At 36.1% G+C, this 25,422-nt stretch overlaps 1 protein-coding gene and 1 pseudogene across 3 annotated transcripts in view; one reads left to right on the top strand and one right to left on the bottom strand.

The window, feature by feature from the left end:
* TMEM161B (transmembrane protein 161B) overlaps positions 1-25,422 on the bottom strand; it is an 84,742-nt gene that overhangs the window by 59,069 nt on the left and 251 nt on the right. The window lies entirely within an intron of this gene.
* LOC143665599 (vacuolar protein sorting-associated protein 26A pseudogene) lies at positions 14,846-15,796 on the top strand (annotated as a pseudogene).

Raw genomic sequence — 25,422 nt, 5'->3', positions numbered from 1 at the left:
AAAGGTAGAACAGTAAAAGGTAGGGAATTTCAAACCAAATGACTGACGTGGGCACAGACAATACACGGGTCAGTGAAAAGACTAGCTCAACTAAAGTAGACTTTAGTATATGGCAAAGAATTTTGAGAAATAAGATTAAGACAAAATTTCAGATTTTTGAGAGCCCTGAGTTGTTGCTGTTGTTGTCTTAAGTCACCCTGGAAGACTTCTAAACAGGCAGGGGTAAGACAAATGAAATAATGCAAGTAATAAAACAAGGTTAATTAGACTGAGAGCAGTATATTGATTAATTAAAGAAAAAATCTAAAACAGCTCAGGTATGGGCTACAAAAGCAGTTTTACCTGTACAGCAGTTAAAACAAGGAGGGAGAGAGCAAAAATAAAAAATACTTCAGAAGAAAAACTAATCCAACTTTGAGTGTGATCGAAAATGAAGGATAACAATTGTAGAATATAATTGAGAAATGTGTCAGGTCATTCAGGGTATTTAAGTTTTGATAACTGGGGACTGCCAGAACCACTGACAGAAAAGCTGAATACTGAAGGCAACTCAAGGAAGAAGGCTACAAGCCCCAGACAGGTATCCCAAGGACAGTACTTGCAACCTCAGCTTTTCAGAAAACAGAGAAACATGCTTTTGCTTGCATAGTAAGGATGCTGAATCTACTGGGGCAGACTAGCAATAACTAAATTTGTATGAGTTTCATCAATTAATTACAGTGAAACAACTACCACATGTATCTTCTGCATGGATCATATGGCTTAGGTTCACTAAGTGTCCCAACTGATGACTGTCTTAGTGCTACACTGGAAGCCACATTATAAGTAGGCTGCATGATGAATAAGCAACTTAGAGTAAAAGCAGCAAATATCACTAAAAAATATTTCATTCAGGCAGTGCTGAAGTCTGAAGAAATATACAGAATATCTATCTAGCATGTAAATACTCTCAAGTTCTAGATAAATAAATTCAATTCTGTTTTTCCTCAACGGGTTTTCAAACTGTTTTTCTAGGTATTCAACTTGAGAAAACTACCTTCTTATTGATACATACTTTCTTTAGATAAAGGCTATCTAAAAATTTTTATATATTTTGGCATGTAAATACCACTGATTTTGGTACAATCTAGTCTACCTTAGGCCTTGGAACCAATCCATATTTAAATTCAAGGTGAAAATATATAATGTAATTCTTCCATCATGTGTTGATTTTATCAAACTCTCATACCATTAGCCACTGCCAGCTACAAACAATGATATGTGGTATAGTAGAGGTCAGGGCCCAATGTTATGGGACAACTCCAAATAACTAAATGATTAAATCTACATGGGAAAGACTTGCCCACAGAGGTGACATCTAAACTAGTCTTACAAGGTTAAAATGTAACCCTCCATCAGAACAAGAAAGAAAGAGAAGTTTAGGCAGATGGACATACCTGTACAAAGAGAATAAATGGCATGATTCTGAAATAATAAATTCCATATGGCTAGACTTTAAAAGGAGGTAAACACAGTAGACTTTTCCGCAGGTACTTCGAAATAACACTAGGATCTCAAGTCCAGAGTAACCAAATCAAATATATTTTTGTAAAGGTAAGTTTGACACTACAGTGGAAAAATAAACTGGAATGGCAAAAGAATTGGAAACAAGGATCTAAATTAGAAATCCAATGAAAGTCCAAGCGACAAACATAACAGCCTGAACAAAAACTTCAAAAACAAAAGCAAAATAAAAAAGAATTAAGAGATATTTAGAGATTAAAAAAAAGGAATTAGGCATGAGATTACTAATTAGCTCTGCAAGGAAAGTTTCAATAGATAAGGATAAAAACCAGGAGATCATGTAAAGGTAAAATGGAAATAATGGATATAATTATGCCCTGAAGAAATGAAGCAATAAGAGGAAAATTTGAAGGTTACTAGAATGCTTCAAACAATATATTTTAGAGAAAAATGCCACATGATTAAGGCAAAAAGCAAGTAAACAATGGGGGTGGGGGGACTGACTTCTAGAAAAGAGTTAAGTGGTTAAGTGTAGGAATACAGTCACTTAAGGATCAGAAGCAGATTAGATCAAAGGCATAAGAAGAAAGTTTCCACAAGAAAAATCTTTGTTTTGAACTACAAAAATGGCAATTTTTATATAGTTCAACTTTATACCACAAAAAATTATCAACTACAATTTGAACTCAAGCATATGGGTTTTTCAAATTTGTTTACAGAATCAGTTTCATTTGCCAGCATTAATGTTTAGCAGTACAAAACATGTTCTTAATTTCTTTAAAGAAAAAAGTACAGCAGAAATTTTTGCTATTTTCCAGCTAAGGAAATTAAGAAACGTAATGATTTTAAAGCTAAAGTCAAAAAGCAAAAACCCTAAATAAAATAACCTAATTATACCTTGAATTTCTTAAGGATTAGACCTAGAATACAACATAGTAGAATGCATGAACTTAACTTAACTATTATCAAAAGATCAGCTCCAGACTTTTCTGGTTAATATGACAGTACAGAGTCATTTGATTAAATTTAGAAATAAACTTATAAGAATGGAGAACAATCTAATTAAATATACTTCAAAAATTATCTTATATATTGGGACTGAAACTGTTTATTTTAAAAGATAATTTCCCATAATTGCAGTATGTCAAATAAATCATGGAATATCTCAGAAAAAGCAATACCATAGTTATTAAAATGTTGATGAAGACTGAAATATTTTTAAAGATGTTAACAAGCCACTTCATCTCTAAGACATACATAAATATTTCATTATAAGTACTGATAAGTAACAAACAAAAAGGGCAATGAAAGGAGGCATCCCTAAATTCTGCCAGTTACTTACTTAACTATAAAAGTATATTCTAACATTGTAGAAAACATCCTCATTGGTATATATTCAAAGGAGCTATTAGCCAAAATTAGTAAAAGACGTATTTGAAGTTTACAAATTATCTTATTCAGACTAATTACTACTCATTCTTCAACAATGACTCCCTCTATAAAATCTTCCTTGATTGTCCAGCTATTAAAAAACATATAGATAACTCGAAAAACAGGCTTTCATACCCTCAAGTACAAACACTAATTTAAGGCTATCTTTCCCACTAAAACTACATTTCATATTATTTATTTAGATACACCTCCACTCCACAAAAGTGCCTGGCATGATAGGTTTTTCAATACAAGTTGAATAAAGATTTCCTTTTTGGATGAAGTTAAAGGATAAAGTATAAATTTGGCCACTATTCTTCACTATATTTAGATTCCTATTCTGTGCCAAGCACTGAACTTTAGTATCAAGAAGAAAATTATTCACTTTAAATCAAAAGAAATATACTGTGCTTTCTACCTATCTATTTTAAAAAGATAATCCTCTCAACTTACTGGAAGAGGTTTCTGGCATTACAAATACTTTGTTTTAAACTAAAAATTATAACTTTGGTAAGTATAATAGTAAAGCGTCATTAAACAAATTTCAAATAAAAATTTTGGTTTAACGAAATTTTAAGCCATATGCAAAAGCCAATGAATTTAATGCGCATCTCTAATGTTAACATAAACTCTGTTAGATAGATGCTCTCACTGTAAATGGGTTAAATAATTAAACATACTAGGCTCAAAGCAAATCCGTCACTAAGTAGCTACACAGCAATAGGCTGTTTCTGGGACTCAGCCCTATCTACAAAATGACAAGAGTTGGCAAATGATCTCTAAAATCCTGGGCAGATGTTATTGTAATATTTTAATTAGATATGAAAAAGATCTTTGGCATTCACAAATTTACCATTTCCAAACTACCATCAAGCCTATGATGTGTAGTTACTGTCAATGGGAATGAATAATAAGCCCTTCCCCAAAAAGGATTAACGAACTAACATAAGAGACCTGAAAGGAGTATAGTAAGTTTCAATTTATTATAAAGGAGTAGATCTAGCAACCACCTTGCATTCTTAACATGATTAGTAGTTTGTGGAAACTTCTCTCAGGAAAGAATTTTGGTGCCAAGAGTTCTAGTGTTTAAAATCTATCTCAGATACCTGGCAATTCTCTCTTCTTAAATTACTCATTTTTTTATAATCTGAAACCTTTCCTTTCAGTGACTATCAAAATAAATAACTATGATGATCTTAAACACTTCTGATATGAATGATTAATTGCAAAGCTCACTATAAAAATCAAGAATAAGAACTCAATAAATATTAGTTGAAATCTAACTAGAAAATAATTTTAATCTTAAAGAATTAAATTTTTCAATTAACTTGCATTACAACAAATGTTTCCAAAGCTTTCTTATCTGTTCTACTGACCAGAAAATATTAAGTTATTGGCAATTAATTCTAATTCTAATTCCAATTATCTAGATTCTTTTTCACTTACTTTTGTCTCAAAGACTGTAACACGAGAACACTGGTACATTCAATATGAAACTTCTGATCTAGTTAGACACCTAAACTATATAGGAATAAATGAAACAGTGGAGGCTTTATGGTCCTAATGTTAATTAATCTAATAGGGGAAAGAGGGAGGGGAGAGTGAAAAAGTACCAATTTGAACATTAAAATTCTACTAACACATTCCTGCTTTGGCTGGTGAGCCTCTCCTGTGGAGTTCATTCAGGCCATCCAAGTCATCGGCTTCACAGCCTGCCCTGTGGATTTTGGACTCTGCGTTCCTATGATGGGACTTCCGGAGAAGATGGCGGCTTAGTAAGATGCGTGGATCTTAGTTCCTCCTCCAGAACAGCTACTAGGGGAGTAGAAACAATACAGAACAGCTCCCGGAGCCACGACAGAGATCAAAAAGACAGCGTACCCCATCCTGGAACGGCTGACTGGCTGAGAGAACCCGCTCTGGTGAGATTGCCGAGGGGCGCGGGCTTCCCCGGGCAGGGCGGCAAGCGGCTAGAGTCCCTCCCTTCCTTCTTCCCAGGCCAGCTGGCAGAACTGGGCAGGCGGTCCCCTCAAGCCGCGGCGGCTGGCATCCCCACCACGCGTGGCCCCTCGCACCAACTGAGAGAATTGGATCGGAAATTCCCAGGCCACGGAGAACGGTGCCCAGGCGGGTCCCTTCCAAACACGTGACTCCCCGGTCCGGCTGGGAATGGTGCACTCTCCCGGGCCACAGTGGCTGGTGCCCTCCCGCCACGCTTGGTGCCCCAGGCCGACTAAGAAATTCGGATGGACGATCTCCCGGGCTGCGGCGGCCGGTGACCCTCCCCGCGTTCGGACCCCCGGGCTGGCTGGCACTCTTTCAAGCCGCTTCGGCTGGCGAATCTCCCCCACGGCGAGAGTTTTCCAAAGTTAAAGGACCCACAGACAAATGTGTGCCACGAGCGCCACCTACTGGGCAGGATAAGAAAAACAGAACCCAGAGATTTCACAGAAAAATCTTTCAACCTGTTGGTCCAACACCCAGGGAAATCTGACTAAATGCCCAGACGCCAGCAGAAGATAATGGATCACGCTCAGAAAATTGAAAATATGGCCCAGTCAAAGGAACAAACCAATAGTTCAAAGGAGATACAGGAGCTGAGACAACTACTGCTGAATATACGAACAAAAATGGAAAACCTCTTCAAAAACGAAATCGATAAATTGAGGGAGGACAAAAGACATGGGCTGAACAAAAAGAAGAAATAGAAAAACTGAAAAAACAAATCACAGAACTTATGGAAGTGAAGGATAAAGTAGAAAAGATGGAAAAAACAATGGATACCTACAATGATAGATTTAAAGAGACAGAAGATAGAATTAGTGATTTGGAGTGTTCTAGTTTGCTAGCTGCTGGAATGCAATATACCAGAAACAGAATGGCTTTTAACAAGGGGAATTTAATGAGTTGCTAGTTTACAGTTCTAAGGCCGAGAATTAAAACAAGTCTATAGAAAAGTCCAATCAAAGGCATCCAGGGAAAGATACCTTGGTTCAAGAAGGCCGATGAAGTTCAGGGTTTCTCTCTCATCTGGAAAGGCACATGGCGAACGCAGTCAGGGCTTCTCTCTCGGCTGGAAGGGCACATGGCAGACACAGCGTCATCTGCTAGCTTACTCTCCTGGCTTCTGGTTTCATAAAGCTCCCCGGGAGGCGTTTCCCTTCTTCATCTCCAAAGGTCGCTGGCTGGTGGACTCTCTGCTTCGTGGTGCTGCAGCATTCTCTGCTCTCTCCGAGTCTCTCATTCTCCAAAATGTTTCCTCTTTTTATAGGACTTCAGAAACTAATCAAGACCCTCTCAGATGGGTGGAGACATGTCATCCCCTAATCCAGTTTAACAACCGTTCTTAACTAAATCTCATCAACCAGGGAGATGATCCCATCACAGTCCCAAATACACAGCATTGAATAGAAACTATTCTACCTTTAAGAAATGGGATTTATATTAAAACATGACTTTTCTTAGGGGGCATACTTCCTTTCAAACCAGCACATGGAGGATGGAACATCTGAATTCCAAAACGAAACAGAAACTATTGGGAAAAGAATGGAAAAATTTGAACAGGGTTATCAGGGAACTGAAGGACAACATGAAGCGCACAAATATACGTGTTGTGGGTGTCCCAGAAGGAGAAGAGAAGGGAAAAGGAGGAGAAAAACTAATGGAAGAAATTATCACTGAAAATTTCCCAACTCTTATGAAAGACCTAAAATTACAGATCCAAGAAGTACAGAGCACCCCACACAGATTAGACCCAAATAGGCGTTCTCCAAGACACTTACTAGTTAGAATGTCAGAGGTCAAAGAGAAAGAGAGGATCTTGAAAGCAGCAAGAGAAAAACAATCCATCACATACAAGGGAAACCCAATAAGACTATGTGTAGATTTCTCAGCAGAAACCATGGAAGCTAGAAGACAGTGGGATGATATATTTAAATTACTAAAAGAGAAAAACTGCCAACCAAGACTCCTATATCCAGCAAAATTATCCTTCAAAAATGAGGGAGAAATTAAAACATTCTCAGACAAAAAGTCACTGAAAGAATTTGTGACCAAGAGACCAGCTCTGCAAGAAATACTAAAGGGAGCACTAGAGTCAGATACAAAAAGACAGAAGAGAGAGATATGGAAAAGAGTGTAGAAAGAAGGAAAATCAGATATGATATATATAATACAAAAGGCAAAATGTTAGAGGAAAATATTATCCAAACAGTAATAACACTAAATGTCAATGGACTGAATTCCCCAATCAAAAGACATAGATTGGCAGAATGGATTAAAAAACAGGATCCTTCGATATGCTGTCTACAGGAAACACATCTTAGACCCAAAGATAAACATAGGTTGAAAGTGAAAGGTTGGGAAAAGATATTTCATGCAAATAACAACCAGAAAAGAGCAGGAGTGGCTATACTAATATCCAACAAATTAGACTTCAAATGTAAAACAGTTAAAAGAGACAAAGAAGGACACTATATACTAATAAAAGGAACAATTAAACAAGAAGACATAACAATCATAAATATTTACGCACCGAATCAGAATGCCCCAAAATACGTGAGGAATATACTGCAAACACTGAAAAGGGAAATAGACTCATATACCATAATAGTTGGAGACTTCAACTCACCACTCTCATCAAGGGACAGAACATCTAGACAGAGGATCAACAAAGAAATAGAGAATCTGAATATTACTATAAATGAACTAGACTTAATAGACATTTATAGGACATTACATCCCACAACAGCAGGATACACCTTTTTCTCAAGTGCTCATGGATCATTCTCAAAGATAGACCATATGCTGGGTCACAAAGCAAGTCTTAACAAATTTAAAAAGATTGAAATCATACACAACACTTTCTCGGATCATAAAGGAATGAAGTTGGAAATCAATAATAGGCGAAGTGCCAGAAAATTCACAAATACGTGGAGGCTCAACAACACACTCTTAAACAAGTGGGTCAAAGAAGAAATTGCAAGAGAAATTAGTAAATACCTCGAGGCGAATGAAAATGAAAACACAACATATCAAAACTTATGGGATGCAGCAAAGGCAGTGCTAAGAGGGAAATTTATTGCCCTAAATGCCTATACCAGAAAAGAAGAAAAGGCAAAAATGCAGGAATTAACTGTCCACTTGGAAGAACTGGAGAAAGAACAGCAAACTAATCCCAAAGCAAGCAAAAGGAAAGAAATAACAAAAGATTACAGCAGAAATAAATGAAATTGAAAATATGAAAACAATAGAGAAAATCAATAAGACCAGAAGTTGGTTCTATGAGAAAATCAATAAGATTGATGGGCCCTTATCAAGATTGACAAAAAGAAGAAGAGAGGATGCAAATAAATAAGATCAGAAATGGAAGAGGAGACATAACTACTGACCTCACAGAAATAAAGGAGGTAATAACAGGATACTATGAACAACTTTACACTAATAAATACAACAATTTAGATGAAATGGACGGGTTCCTGGAAAGACATGAACAACCAACTTTGACTTAAGAAGAAATAGATGACCTCAACAAACCAATCACAAGTAAAGAAATTGAATTAGTCATTCAAAAGCTTCCTAAAAAGAAAAGTCCAGGACCAGACGGCTTCACATGTGAATTCTATCAAACATTCCAGAAAGAATTAGTACCAACTCTCCTCAAACTCTTCAAAAAAATAGAAGTGGAGGGAAAACTACCTAATTCATTCTATGAAGCCAACATCACCCTCATACCAAAACCAGGCAAAGATATTACAAAAAAAGAAAACTACAGGCCAATCTCTCTAATGAATATAGATGCAAAAATCCTCAATAAAATTCTAGCAAATCGTGTCCAACAACACATTAAAAGAATTATACATCATGACCAAGTAGGATTCATTCCAGGTATGCAAGGATGGTTCAACATAAGAAAATCAATTAATGTAATACACCATATCAACAAATCAAAGCAGAGAAATCACATGATCATCTCAATTGATGCAGAGAAGGCATTTGACAAGATTCAACATCCTTTTCTGTTGAAAACACTTCAAAAGATAGGAATACAAGGGAACTTCCTTAAAATGATAGAGGGAATATATGAAAAACCCACAGCTAATATCATCCTCAATGGGGAAAAATTGAAAACTTTCCCCCTAAGATCAGGAACAAGACAAGGATGTCCACTATCACCACTATTATTCAACATTGTGTTGGAAGTTCTAGTCAGAGCAATTAGACAAGAAAAAGAAATACAAGGCATCAAAATTGGAAAGGAAGAAGTAAAACTATCACTGTTTGCAGACGATATGATACTATACGTCGAAAACCCGGAAAAATCCACAACAAAATTACTAGAGCTAATAAATGAGTACAGCAAAGTAGCAGGTTACAAGATCAACATTCAAAAATCTGTAGCATTTCTATACACTAGTAATGAACAAGCTGAGGGGGAAATCAAGAAACGAATCCCATTTACAATTGCAACTAAAAGAATAAAATACCTAGGAATAAATTTAACTAAAGAGACAAAAAACCTATATAAAGAAAACTACAAAAAACTGCTGAAAGAAATCACAGAAGACCTAAATAGATGGAAGGGCATACTGTGGTCATGGATTGGAAGACTAAATATAGTTAAGATGTCAATCCTACCTAAATTGGTTTACAGATTCAATGCAACACCAATCAAAATCCCAACAACTTATTTTTCAGAAATAGAAAAACCAATAAGCAAATTTATCTGGAAGGGCAGGGTGCCCCGAATTGCTAAAAACATCTTGAGGAAAAAAAACGAAGCTGGAGGTCTCACGCTGCCTGACTTTAAGGCATATTATGAAGCCACCGTGGTCAAAACAGCATGGTATTGGCATAAAGATAGATATATCGACCAATGGAATCGAATAGAGTGCTCAGATACAGACCCTCTCATCTATGGACATTTGACCTTTGATAAGGCAGTCAAGCCAACTCACCTGGGACAGAGCAGTCTCTTCAATAAATGGTGCCTAGAGAACTGGATATCCATATGCAAAAGAATGAAAGAAGACCCATATCTCACACCCTATTCAAAAGTTAACTCAAAATGGATCAAAGATCTAAACATTAGGTCTAAGACCATAAAACAGTTAGAGGAAAATGTAGGGAGATATCTTATGAAAGTTACAATTGGAGGCGGTTTTATGGACCTTAAACCTAAAGCAAGAGCACTGAAGAAGGAAAGAAATAAATGGGAGCTCCTCAAAATTAAACACTTTTGTGCATCAAAGAACTTCATCAAGAAAGTAGAAAGACAGCCTACACAATGGGAATCAATATTTGGAAACGACATATCAGATAAAGGTCTAGTATCCAGAATTTATAATGAGATTGTTTAACTCAACAACAAAAAGACAGCCAACCCAATTACAAAATGGGAAAAAGACTTGAATAGACACCTCTCAGAGGAGGAAATATAAATGGCCAAAAGGCACATGAAGAGATGCTCAATGTCCCTGGCCATTAGAGAAATGCAAATCAAAACCACAATGAGATATCATCTCACACCCACCAGAACGGCCATTATCAACAAAACAGAAAATGACAAGTGCTGGAGAGGATGTGGAGAAAGAGGCACACTTATCCACTCTTGGTGGGAATGTCAAATGGTGCAACCACTGTGGAAGGCAGTTTGGCGGTTCCTCAAAAAGCTGAATATAGAATTGCCATACAACCCAGCAATACCATTGCTAGGTATCTACTCAAAGGACTTAAGGGCAAAGACACAAACGGACATTTGCACACCAATGTTTATAGCAGCGTTATTTACAATTGCAAAGAGATGGAAACAGCCAAAATGTCCATCAACAGACGAGTGGCTAAACAAACTGTGGTATATACATACGATGGAATATTATGCAGCTTTAAGACAGGATAAACTTATGAAGCATGTAATAACATGGATGGACCTAGAGAACATTATGCTGAGTGAGTCTAGCCAAAAACTAAAGGACAAGTACTGTATGGTCCCACTGATGTGAACCGACATTCGAGAATAAACTTGGAATATGTCATTGGTAACACAGTCCAGCAGGAGTTAGAAACAGGGTAAGATAACAGGTAATTGGAGCTGAAGGGATAGACTGTGCAACAGGACTAGATACAAAAACTCAAAAATGGACAGCACAATAATACCTAATTGTAAAGTAATCATGTTAAAACACTGAATGAAGCTGCATCTGAGCTATAGGTTTTTGTTTTGTTTTTTTGTTTTGTTTTTTTTTGTTTGTTTTTGTCTGTCTGGTTGTTTGTTTGTCTTTTTTTTTTACTATTATTATTACTTTTATTTTTTCGCTATATTAACATTCTATATCTTTTTCTGTTGTGTTGCTAGTTCTTCTAAACCAATGCAAATGTACTAAGAAATGATGATCATGCATCTATGTGATGATGTTAAGAATTACTGATTGCATATGTAGAATGGTATGATTTCTAAATGCTGGGTTAATTTCTTTTTTTCCGTTAATTAATAAAAAAAAAATCCTAAAAAAAAAAAATTGTACTACCGAATTTTAATATATGTGCAGTCGAAGCGAGTACCTACTAACTTCTAACAAAAGCAAAACTTCTAAGGAAAAATATCATGATTTCTCCTATAAACAAAACTGAAACCAGAATCAAATCACTCCAGTTACGGTGCATTTATATAACTTATCTCCACAAACCATAATGAAATGGAATTTTTTCTAATCATTAATCATTTACCTCAAAATAAAAATAGACAAAATCTTCTGAAATTATAAAAATACATAATAAACATTCAAATTAATGAGGTTTCAGCTTTGGAGGAATAGAATCCAGTATGACTTTCCTAAAAGAAAGGAGGGAGCTACCACATTGCCTTTTCTAAGCACATCTTTGCATTGGGACAAACAGTGGAAACCACCAAGTAAAAGATAACAAAACTCAGCTAAACACTATGTGAAGTGTAGACATAGATAACTAATAAAGACATAAGCAATCAACATTAATATTTCAAAAGACTTCTATTATTTATCACAAAGATAAAATTATTAAGCTTATTTAAGAAAGAAAAACAGCATAGACAATATAATGCTAAGTATTTGTGGCATTAACCACTGGCTATCTATAATTACATATTTATAATATGGAGCAGAATAAGCTTCAGGTTCCTTTTTCATAAGTGATTACTACTAGTGGAGAAAAGCCCCCTTTTTTCCAATATCTGTTAGAATTTCCATGTCATGTCTTCTTCACAATACAAAGCTATCTGCTTTTAAGAATTTTTATTGAAAGAGCTATTATTAGCTAAGACTTCTATTCTGGCCCCCCCAAAAGGATCTTTATAGGAATAAATAAAGATAGATGGGTGGATGGGTAGACAAGACAGTTGATGGATGGGAGGAAGTAATGTGGTAAACGGAAAATGACTTTTGCCCAATGTTCTTTGCAGTAAAAACCTTAACCTGTATCTGTGGAACTTAAGTACAGGAAAACAAGGTAATCTACAGACTACATCCTTCCCCACAACTCAAAGAGGAAACAAAGGTCTACTTGCAAGCAATTGGTAGTCCAAGTGGAAAGGGAGGAAAAGAAATAGAATTACTGTGAGACAAGCTTGGAACAATGGTGACACACTAAATAAGAAATTCAAATCTTCCACAGCTCCTCATCCCCATTTCTCTAATTGCCCCTCACCTCATCAGTACTACTACAGCTCCATCCCCAAGCCTAAGGGACAATAATGCTTTTGGTGTGGAGGAATGCCTTAATTAGAGGCAGTTAAGGTGGAAGGGATGTTTTTTATGACTGACTACAGCAATGGCAGATGTATTTGGCATGTGAGTTAGAAATGTCAATCGTATCTGTTATGCATGTCAGTAAGGATTAATTTCTCCAATACAAGATGTTATACTAGGGTTTACATAGGTTTGGGAAGATTTCTTGGAAATATAAACAACAATCACAATATTTCTACAGAAAATATGCTTTTAATTTAAAACACTGGATTAAACTTTGAAATTCAATCCTTTCATAAACCAAAGCTTATCAAAGATAAGCAATAATTAAACTGGCAAAATACAAAGCAGCCAAATAGCACAGGTTAGAAGTCAAGTTCCACCACCACTGTGTGATCTTGAACAAGTTGCTTTAATCAAGCTGTGCCTCCAATGCTACATCTGTAAAATGGAGGTTAAAAAACATCCTACTTAATAGGATTTGACAACTTTCTAAAGATTTAAGTGAGTTAATATAGGTAGAATCTGGAACTCTGATAAATATAACTGCTCAATAAATGAAGCTATTATTATTACTGAGGAAAAGTAAAATTCAAAAACCTTTCTTGAATGCCACACAAACTGAATACTCCATCCTTTGTGCCCCAAGGTATATTCAACTAAATGCACTATTTTTTATTTATATATCTATTTCTTCTCCTAGACTGAGTTCCTTGAAAGCAAAGCAAACACCATCTTACTTAGATTTTTTTAATCCCTGGTGCCTTACTTTTTCATTTTTATTTTTTTGCATGGGCAACCACCGGGAAATGAATCCAGGTCTCCGGCATGGCAGGCGAGAATTCTGCCACTGAGCCAATGTCGCAATGCCCATGGTGGCTGATTTAAAGTTTGGAACATAAGTCCTCAATAAATGTTTCTCAAATAAACTAAAGTCTACCATATTCAAAACTGTCGCAAATTCACTTATTCATAATCACAGAACTGTAAGAGGCAAACCACAGAGGTCACCTAGTTCTAGTTTAAGCACACTTTCAACCATATGTTTATTTGCACTTTTCTCAAAGTCATTTTTAGGTACTCATGGACGAAAATGATTTTATTAATATCTGGACTAAAGATTCTAAAAAACACATTTTAATCAGGTATCAAGATTTGGAGTAATAACATCAAAGTACCACAAAAGCTAAAAACATTTCAGGCCTTTTTCTAAAGAAATCTTACACTTTATGGCTAAAACACAAAAGGTATTTAAAAGATGTTTAATCAACTTTACCAACAAAATTATTGTCTATAACATAAAAGATTGTAAAATCAGTATTTTGTAAGTTTCTCGAGAACTGTAATTAAAATATCTGGCATAAAAACATAATTTATTATATTACTTACTATATATGATTTATTTTTTATACGTTTCTATTATTTTTCTGTTCACTGTTTGGAAAAGTAACAACACAGAAGTTCAACAAAAGATTTATACATAATTTAGAAACACAAGCTTTGTGTCTGCTTTTTAGATATCTACCATAACTTTTTAGGGTATAGTCCATAAAAATGTACTCATTGGTACCAGGCACATTGGCTGAACACATATATATGAATTCAAATCTGTTCCAATGTTACCTCTTCATTGATGCTTTCCCCAAACACCCTATGTGAAACAGCCACTTCAATAATTTTCCTTTTTTCATTTTCTTATTCTGCTTTAACTTTCTTTGTCGCATTTATGACTGACATCCTATGTATCTATTTCAGCATCTGATTATTCATCAGACTTTCCCAATAACACGTAAGCACATAAAGGCAAGGACTGTTTTGTAAACAGTTATATCCCTGTTGACAAGAATAGTACCTGGCATACAGATGGTACTTAATAGTGAATGAATGAATGAATACCCTTGAGATAAAGAGTACAAATTTTAAAATGTTTGTCCAGTGAAACAAAAGTTACAATCATTTCAATCAAAACTACGAATATTCATTTCACGTGAACTTGAAAGATGATTTACTTCTATAACTGAAGGGTAGCTGGTATAAAAGAGTAGGAAGCCATTTCATTTTAGGAAAGCTCCTTTGAGCAAAGCTGTGTTCATTCTTAACTTAGTATCATGGGCAAAATCACGTCAAGACCTTAAGAAAGGGGGTTCTCCAGAGGGGAGAGGAGTGAAGTTGCCAGGGACAGGGACGCAGCAATAGCAGCGCTGACAATGAATTTCCTTGGAGGCTTTTTGGGTCCCATTTGCGATATCAGTCTCGTCCTTAATAATGGGGAAACCAGGAAAATGGCACAAATGAAAAATGAAGATGGAAAAGTAGAAAAACACTATATTTTCTATGATGGCAAATCTGTTTTGGGAAACGTAAACCTAGCCTTTAAGCAACCTAGAAAGATGCTAGAGTCCCAAGGAATTAGAATTGAATTTGTAGGTCCAACTGAACTTTTCAACAAGAATATACTCGTGAAATTGTAAACCTAATGAAAGAACTGGCCCTACCTGGAAAACTGACTCAGAGAAGAAGTTATGACTTTGAATTCACGCAAGTTGAAAAGCATGAGTCTTACATAAGTGCCAATGTCCGTTTGAGGTATTTTCTTAATGTGACAATAGTAAGAAGACTAAGAGACTTGTAAAAGTGTATGATCTTACTGTTCACCAGCTTACCACCTATCCTGACATAAACAACTCTAATAAAATGGAAGTAGGCATTGAAGATCCTCTAACATAGAATTTGAATATAATAAAGCAAAGTATCACTTAAAAGATGTGATGGTTAGAAAAATTTGCGTTTTATTAGTAAGACTAAAAACCCAATATATGGAGTTAAACTAATCAAAACAGGAACTGGACCCAACAGAAACAACTGCCAGATACGAAATAATGGATGGTGCACCAGTAAAAGGTGAATCAATTCCAATAAGACTATTTTTAGGGGGATATGACCCAACTCCAACAATGAGAGATGTGAACAGAAAATTTTCAGTAAGGTACGTTATTAATCTAGCCCTTGTTAATGAGGGAGACAGAAGATACTTGAGGAAACGGGAGATCATTTTACAGAGAAAAGCACCTGAAAAACTGAGGAAACGGCAGCAATTTGAATCTCCAGAATCATAGGCATCGGCTGCTCAGCCTGAAATGTGAACTGAATGGGAGAAAAAATGAAAACCAAAAAACTCCTTTAACTATTAAGTTCAATAGGTTAAAGATGGTGTGGCATGGAGGGTGTTCTAGTTTGCTAGCTGCTGGAATGCAATATACCAGAAATGGAACGGCTTTTAACAAGGGGAATTTAATGAGTTGCTAGTTTACAGTTCTAAGGCCGAGAAAATGTCCCAATCAAAACAAGTCTATAGAAATGTCCAACTTAAGGCATCCAGGGAAAGATACCTTGGTTCAAGAAGGCCAACGAAGTTCAGGGTTTCTCTCTCAGCTGGAAGGGCACATGGTGAACACGGCGTCATCTGCTAGCTTTGTCTCCTGGCTTCCTGTTTCATGAAGCTCCCCGGGAGGTGTCTTCCTTCTTCATCTCCAAAGGTCACTGGCTGGTGGACTCTCTGCTTTGTAGTGTTGCTCTCTCTGAATCTCCCTGAATCTCTCATTCTCCAAAATGTTTCCTCTTTTATAGGATTTCAGCAACTAATCAAGACCCACTCAAATGGGTGGAGACATGTCATCCCTAATCCAGTTTAACAACCATTCTTAACTAAATCACATCAACCAGGGAAATGATCTCATTACAGTTTCAAATATACAGTATTGAATAGGGATTATTCTACCTTTAAGAAATGGGATTTATATTAAAACATGGCTTTTCTTAGGGGGCATACTTCCTTTCAAACCAGCACAGAGGGGTAAAAGGCCAAAACTCCATTTATAACAGTCTTCCTTTATCTTACAGGGCTGCATATATTTTATGGTATAACTAAATGTTCTTCAGGTATATATATTTTTAAAAAGTGCTTTCCTTGAAACATTGGAACTTTCTTAAGCTGTTTCCTTTTATTTTTAATTATCTGCACTTTGATTTGCTAAGCACTCAGATATGCTTTAGCATAAATACTAAAGATTTTCCTGTAAGTAGGTTAGTTATTCATAATTTTGCTTTCTTTCTGCAGTGTTGATTATAAATCTTTTTTCTCCCTTTTCATGCAAATGATTACTTCTTATTATCTTCATGAAAAAAAATTTTATGTTCAAATAAAATTAGAAAACCCAAGTGGCTCTTATATTGTACAAAGATTTAAAACAGCATCTCAATTTTTTTAAAAAACTAATTGTTTTTACCTAAGTTTGAGAAACACATATGGAGTATTTAACTGCCTCTGAGTCTACCATTCCATGGCTTCTTGAATTTGTATACTCTTATAAGTCTTCTGTCATACGAATATTTTATTTTCAAGGGACTATGTGGCATGTTATTGTGCCTTTTCACGGTCTTTTTTTTTTCCTCACCATATTAAGTACTCACTCTGCTTCTGTCCAGAAGTGCCACTGTATGTTTTCTGTAATGTGGAACTGACCCTATGTTGGTGGTTTAAAATTTGTTAAATTGTGTAATTTTTCCATAAATACTCTGAAACATGTATATGTATTTTTTTAATTTAAGGAATCTTTTTGTCATATATACACTATTTTGTTGACCTCACAAATTTATTCTCTTCACTTTTCCAGTGAAAATTTTGGGATTGGGGACTCATGAGCATTTTGTGAAGCATGTAGTTATCTAGATTTGGACAATTTCATAGTTGTTAAACTGGAACTTTGGTTAGTTCAAACTCAAACTTAAATCTCACCCACATTTTAATTTTTTAACATTACATTCAAGTCATTTGTTCAATGTCTGAAAAAGAAGGTTGCAGTTATCTGATTTTGTGCATGGAATCTGATCTCAAATACAGTAAATGAAAATGTAGATACCAAACAAAGTCTGCTGTACGGAAACTACCTTCATTTACGGTTCATTGGTTTTTGTGCCAATATTTTTTATACACTTCAGAGTAAACTTGTTAGGTAACCTCACTTTAAGTAAGCTAAATAATCCAAATTAATTTCCTTAAACCTGTTTTACTACAATGGCACTTTGATAAAATGGTTAATAAATACTGGCAAAAAGTCCCATGCTGGAGCATCTATTTTAAAAATAGGTATCTGTGAATGGTAACATTTTCCTTTATGTAAGTGCCTGTTCAGAGTTTCAAAACTTAAAGAATGCCAAATATTTTCATGATCACTTTACATGTAGTAATTAAAAATTATTCAAATAAATTTTGAAAACCATTTGTATTTAACCAGCCTCAAATTGTACAACCATAATGTGTAAAAAATAATCTGAAACATACTGAGCTTGCTCTTTGAATGATTAAAATAGCTCTGCTATAAAAAAAAAAAGATCTCAAGAAAATAAGTTCTTAGAAATGAACACTTAAGGATATTTCCCAATTTTTCAATATCAATTTAATATAATTTAAGCTTTAAGCTTTTACCCTAAAGCAAAGAAAAGAACCAATTTTTTTTTAATGAACCAAAGCCCAAAGGACAAGGCACAGTCTTAAAAAATAACCTTAAGTCAACCAAATGCTAGCCAAGCAACAAGTCTCTCATATCACTGCAACCAAATATTTTGGGGAAAGTTGTGAAGACAAGAAGTCAGAGGAAAAGAAAGAGATCTGGGAAGAAACCCAAATCTCTGCCACTTTGTGGTTAACTGATGAAAACTGACCAGAATCCATCCTTCAAACTGCATGTCTGATTACCACTCAGATAGCACGTTTCAGTTTCTTAGCTGCTAAAACAAATACCACACAATGGAATGGTTTAAAAACAGGAATTTATTGGTTCACAGTTTTGAGGCAAGAAGAAATCCAAAATCCAAGCATCAACAAGGTAATGTGTTCTCCCTGAAGAGTGGCATTCTAAGTTCGAGTGTCAGCAATCTTTAGTCCTTAGCTTTTCTGTTACATGGCAATCAACGCTTATGGTGATGTCTTCTTTCTCCTCTGAGTTCCACTGACTTCCTGCTTCTGGCTCTTCCCCAATGGCTTCTCTCTCTGGGACCTCTTCCAGTAATTCAATTAAGAACTATCCTGATTCAGCAGGGCCACACCTTAACTGAATGAACCACTTTTAAAGGTCCTATTTACAATGAGTTCACACCCACAGGAATAGGCTGAGGGCATGTTTTTTCTAGGATACACAACTCCAGGCTACCACACACATAAGCTTCAATTATGACCACCAAATTCTCTAAAGCAGGGTTCCTCAAAGTTACGTTTTTTAGAAACTGAAGATTTGTGGCAACCCTGAATCGAGCAAGTATATCAGTACCATTTTTTTACAATAGCACGTGCTCACTTAGTGTCTGTGTCACATTATGGTTTCTCACACTATTACAATTTTTTTCATTAGTATTATGTCTGCTATGGTGCTCTGTGATCAGTGATTTTTGATGTTACCAATGTAATTGTTTTAGGGTGGCACAAACTACACTTATATAAGGTGGTGAATTTAATCAATAAATGCTCTGATGTCCTGACTGTTCCACCAATTGGCTGTTTCCATCTCCCTCCTTCTCCTTCCTATTCCCCAAGTATAGCAATATTGAAATCAGGTCAAGTAATATCCCTACAATGGTCTCTAAGTGTTCAAGTGAAAGGAAGAGTCTCACATCTCTCACCTTAAGTCAAAAGCTAAAAATGATTAAGCTTAGTCAGGAAGGCCTGTCAAAAGTGAAGACAGGTTGAAAGCTAGGCCTCTTGTCTTTGCAAAATTGTGAATGCTAAGGAAAAGTTCTTGAAGGAAAGCAAAAGTGAACACATGAATAATAAAGTAAAGCAGCCTTTCTCCTGATACAGAGGAAGATTGCGCGGTCTGGCAGGAATATCAAACCAGCCACATTTCCTTAAACCAAAGCCTAATCCAGAGCAAAGCCCCAACTCTCTTTAATTCTAGGAAGCTGAGAGGTGAGACCTAACTCTTTAATTCTAAGAAGCTGAGAGGTGAGACCTAACTCTTTAATTCTAGGAAGCTGAGAGGTGAGGAATCTGGAGAAGAAAAGCATGAAGCTAGCAGTGGTTGGTTTATGAGGTTTAAGGAAAGAAGCCATCTCCATAACATCAAAATAGAAGGCGAAGCAGCAAATACTTCATGTAGCAGCAAAATATCCTGAAGATCTAGCTAAAATCATTGATGACGGTGGCTACACTAAACAACAGATTTTCAATGTGGACAAAACAGCCTTCTTAGGACTTTCATAGCAAAGAGGAGAAGTCAATACCTGGCTTCAAAGCTTCAAAGGACAGACTGACACTCTTGTTATGAGCTAATGCAGCTGGTAACTTGAAGATGAAGCCAATGTTCATATACCATTCAAAAAACTCTAGGGCCCTTAAGAATTATGTCTGAGCTGTATAAATGGAACAACAAAGCCTGGATGACAGCACATCTGTTTATAACAAGGTTTACTGAACATCTTTAACCTACTATTGAGACCCACAGTTCAGAAAAAGATTCCTTTCAAAATATTATTGCTCTTGACAGTATCTGTTCACCCAAGAACTCTGATGGAGAGTACAATAAGATTAATGTTGTTTTCATGCCTGCTAACACAACATCCATTTAGCTGCCCATGGATCAAAGAGTCATTTTGACTTTCAAGTCTTATTATTTAAGAAATACATTTTGTAAAGCTATAGCTGCCACAGATAGTGATTCCTCAGATGAATCTGGGCAAAGTAAACTGAAAACCTAATGGAAAGGATTCACCATTCTAGATGACAATAAGAATATTCGTGACTTATGAGAGGTCAAAATATAATGAACAGGAGTTTGAAAGTTGATTCCAACCCTCATGCATGACTTTGAGGCATTCAAGACTTCAGTGGAGGAAGTAATTGCAGATGTGATGGAAATAGAAGTCAAATTAGAAGTGGAGCCTGAAAAATGTGACTGAATTGCTACAATTTCATGATAAAACTTGAACAGATGTAGAACTGCTTCTTATGGATCAGCAAAGAAACTGGTTTCTTGAGATGAAATCTACTCCTGGTGAAGATGCTGTGAACATTGTTGAAATGACAACAAAGATATAGACTATTACATGAACTCAGTCGATAAGGCAGAGCAGGGTTTGAGAAGATCTACTCCAATTATGAAAGATGTTCTACTGAGTGTAAAATGCTACCAAACAGCATCACATGCCACAGAAAAATCTTTTATGAAAAGATGAGTCAGGACGGGCCACGGTGGCTCAGCAGGCAGAGTTATCGCCTGCCATGCTGGAGACCTGGGTTCGATTCCCGGTGCCTGCCCATGCAAAAAAAAAAGATGAGTCAGTCTACAGGGCACACTTCACTGTTGTCTTATTTAAAAAAAACTGCCACAACCACCCCAACATTCAGGAATCATTATGTTTACTCTGATCCAGTCATCAGCCGAAAAGACAACATACATATCTTAATTAAAAAATACTTTATTATTCAGTTTGAAATAGTGGTAAATGAAAGTGAGGGGTAAGGGGTATGGTATGTATAGTTCTTTTTTTTTCTATTATCATTTTATTTCTTTTTCCATTGTCTTTTTATTTCTTTTTCTAAATCGATGCAAATGTACTAAGAAATGATGAATATGCAACTATGTGATGATATTAAGAATTACTGATTATATATGTAGAATGGAATGATTTCTAAATGTTTTGTTTGTTAATTTTTTTTTAATTAATAAAAAAAAAATACTCTATTGCTGAATAATGCTAAACATCTGAGCCTTCAAGGAGTTGTAAACTTTTTGCTGGTGGAGGATCTCAGGCTCAGATGTTTAGCATTATTCACAATAAAGCACTTTTTAATTAAGGTATGTATGTTGTCTTTTTGACATAATGCAATTGCATACTTAACAGACAACAGTACAGTGTAAGCATAACTTTTATATGCACCGGAAAACCAAAAAAAAAATCGTGTGACTTGCTTTACCGCCATGGCCTGGAACCAAACCCACAAAATCTTCTAGGTATGCCTGTATTTCTCATAACTTTTACCATATTATGTCTTCCCATCCTGCATCCTCACAAAAGAAAACTTTCTTATTGACTTCAATTAACTAGGGCAAAGGTGTTCAACATTTTTTCCAACAGAGCACAGCAGTAAAAATATCTATAGGATGCTACACAGACATAACATGTCACAAGACAACTGCAGTACCAGTTTCTAGCTATAATTTAGCTTTCTCCCACATGTCACCCTGAATGGTGGAAAGATTTCTATTTGATTAAAGTTGTTCTATAATTTCCAAAAAAGGAAAGTACAATAGAGGGAATAGTGTTCTGGGTGTGTGGAAAATTTTCTACAAACTACCTATTTTCATAAGAACTTGGAATCAGAAAAATTAGAGTGAATAATTGTAATTTTAGTCCAGATCACTATTCTACTGTCATGTGCACACAATATAAGAACCCTATTACACATACAAATAACAGCAGTACTAAGTTTTGGTCGACTTAATGTGTAAGAGAATGAGAGAGCAGAATGAGTTTATAACTCATTAAAATGAAACTAAAAATAAAGATGGCCCAAAAGCTTCTCTTCATTCTGAATAACATTTAAGAATACAGTGCAATATTTGGCTAAACATACAGGCAACGGTTTCAAGTACATGATACATAAGAAAATGAAAAAGGAAATGATAAAGAAAGTCAAACGTAAGAAACAAAAAGGACAAGGAAAAACTGTAGAAATTAGGATAAATTTTATTTAGCCAGAAACATGGACCTACTCTGGGAAAAAGTCCTGAATGAAGTCAAAGAATCATACATGTAAAAGACTAATCCCCATCAAGTCCCACTTCTCTTATCTGGGAGGAAACTGGCCTCTAATCTACGATACATGACTTTGGCAAATTTATACAACTAATAATGGGCAGAATTTGAGTCTTCTGATTCAAGTGCAATGCTCTGTTCATTATATCATGAGATCCAGTTAGTGCAAAAGAACGTCTAAATTCCAAGTTGAATCCCCAAGCAAATTTAGCCCAGGTTCACTTCATTTAGTAGGCCCCTTTCTTTTGAAGGATTCAAAGCACTGGCCATACTTGCATGCACAAAGAAAAAGATATTATTAATTTCATAGCTGAGAAAGGTATAGCTAAGTTAAGTAACTGGTCCAGAAATATAAGTAATGCCACAGTAGACAGTCAACTATCTGGCTCCAAGTAGTACTTAAGTGACATTCTGAAAAACAGCATTACTTTACACTAGCTTAAAACATAACTACCTATCTCTTTTGAGCTGACAATGGAAGAAGGGTTATATTTCTAGTACTCCAGGAAACAAAAATTCCTGGGGACAAGGTCACATTCTGCTTCTCTGTGACTAGTATGAATTTAAGGATTTAATTACACTCTATCTTCAACTTTTCAGACCAAGAAATTTAAAAATTAGCTTCAATTCAAGAACTGAAGATCTGAGTTTTAATATAGGCTGTGCCAAACTAGGCCTACTTAGCTAAATCACTGCCTATTTCTAAACCTCATATTCTTCCTTATGTGAACTGGAGAGGAGGATGAGGGGAAAGGAAGGATCAGGCTAATTCTCTTTGGTTCATTACAATTATACTATCTGTGTCTAAGTTCACTGATACAAAAGAACAAAAACCTCTTTATGAATACAAACCATGTTATTCACTGAGCTTTAAACAATCATTATGTTCAAAGGAAGTAGCTTATCTGGTAGAGTACCAGGAACCACATACCATCACTTTGAAGTTCTTTGGTTTCATACACAGTTAGCCTCAAAAAGTTATTTAAAAGCCAATCACCCCGGTGGCACTGTGGGATCAACAATACCATCCTGACCAAAAGTGGGGAAAGAAATGTAACTAATACGGGTATCAGTGGCTGGGAGAATTCAAATAGAGTCAAGAGGCTATTCTGGAGGTCATTCTCATGCACGCTTCAGTTAGACCTTGCTACTTATCATAACTTTGCCAAACCCCAACCAAAACCATTTCAGCAAATCACAAAGAACACCTAGGGCAATATATAAGATTCTACAAAGATTCCATGCACTAGGGTAACTTTCCAGAAACCTACAACCTCAGATGGCTCCCTGAACAGATAAGTCCTGAAACCTAGAGGGTCCAGCCTCTCCAGAACATCAGCTAGATTCATCTCCCTACCCATTATTAACAGCTCCTTCCAACATGAAAAAGCTAGAGTGGCCATAGTCCAAATACCCCTTAAGAATAGGAGAGAAAGATCAAAGGTGATGGTGGAGTTATACAGAGAAGGTATGATTTAACAAATGAATATGATTGCTGAACCATTAAGTTGATATTTCTTTTAGTCTCCTGTATCTTAGAAGAGCTAGAAGTAAAAACCTAAAATTGTGGAATTGTAACCCATACCAAACTCTGAAATCTGTTCTACAACTAATTGCTGTGCTGTGCTTTGAAATTTATTGCTTTTTTTGTATATATGTTATTTTTCACAAGAAAGAAAAAAAAAAGTCAATTGTGATGATAAAAAAAAAATTATTCCTTCTAGCCTCCTATATTCTGGAGCAGCTAGAAGGAAAAATCTGACAGGATGACATGTTAGCGCATGACAAACTCTGGGATCTGTTGAAGAGTGCTTTGAAAACTATTGCTTTTTTCTTTCTTCGCTTTGTATATATATTATTTTATACAATAAAAAAGTTAAAAAAGAAAGAAAGAAAGAAAGCCAATCACCATACACAACAGCTGAACACTGGTAACATTTGAGCCTGAAAAGGTATGACAAACTCAAGCTAAATTTTAAGAGGGAAGACCCTGCAATTGAAGGTTGTGAACTTCACCACACCCCTGTGATCCTGGAAATCCCCATGCCCTTTTGGGTTCCAAGAAAAGACTTAGTGCAAAATACCATCCTTCCCCATGCCACCCCATATTTACCTATGACAAGGCCAGACAGAGACCCTCAAAAAACTTCCCATTCTTTGCCTCATAAATGATCAGCTGAATAAACTGCACATTTCCACAAATCAACGGAACAAACTGTTCTAAGCAAATTTTAAGGCTCTCCCACCAAAGTCCCTTAACTCTAGCCCACCCTCAGACAAGCACTCTTTAACAGCCCCTAGGGAGAATAGGCTGCTTCAGGGTAAAACATTTTCTGATCTACTATAAAATCAGCCATCCTTTCATACCACTTCCCCAGACCTGGTTCCTTCTAGCCTTGTTAACACTTTCTATAAAAGAAAAAATTTTTCTAGCAACCTCTGAAAGACTAACAAATCTTATTGTTAGAGCCAGTCTCCCTATTGCAATAAACCTCCTCATCGCTTGCAACAATCCTTTCTATAAAGTCTCTCCTTATTAAGTCCGGATTTGTTTTTTAATTGACATAACCTTTCCAGTTCCAAAGTGGCTGAGTTTGAAAGGTGAGCTGATTGCCGTTCCTTTAAGGACAGATGTTGGTCCTCTACAAAAAGGGGATCCGTTGTGCCCACCTGGAGAGGTTAAAGACACTTCTAAGATGTGGAGTTCTTGGCCACTGCCCTGCAGCTGAGAAAGGTTGTGGGGAAGAGGGAGAGGACGTAATCAGCCAGGAAAGGTCAACTTTGGGACCACCTGGCGCCACAGGCCATTTACAGTGAATGGGCCATAAACACCGCAGCTACCTCCTAGGTATTCTCAGATAAATTCCCCGTCACCCCGGTCCCGCCAGAGTCTCACGGAAAGGCGGGGCAGATGCTGTTTCCTCAAGGACCCGAGTACTTCGGGGCAGACAGTGTGTCC

This window comes from Tamandua tetradactyla, chromosome 21 (assembly GCF_023851605.1).
Source record: "Tamandua tetradactyla isolate mTamTet1 chromosome 21, mTamTet1.pri, whole genome shotgun sequence".
Classification (NCBI taxonomy): Eukaryota; Metazoa; Chordata; class Mammalia; order Pilosa; family Myrmecophagidae; genus Tamandua; species Tamandua tetradactyla.
The sequence above is the reverse complement of the archived record's forward strand: the minus strand, read 5'-3'. Positions and strand labels throughout refer to the sequence as shown.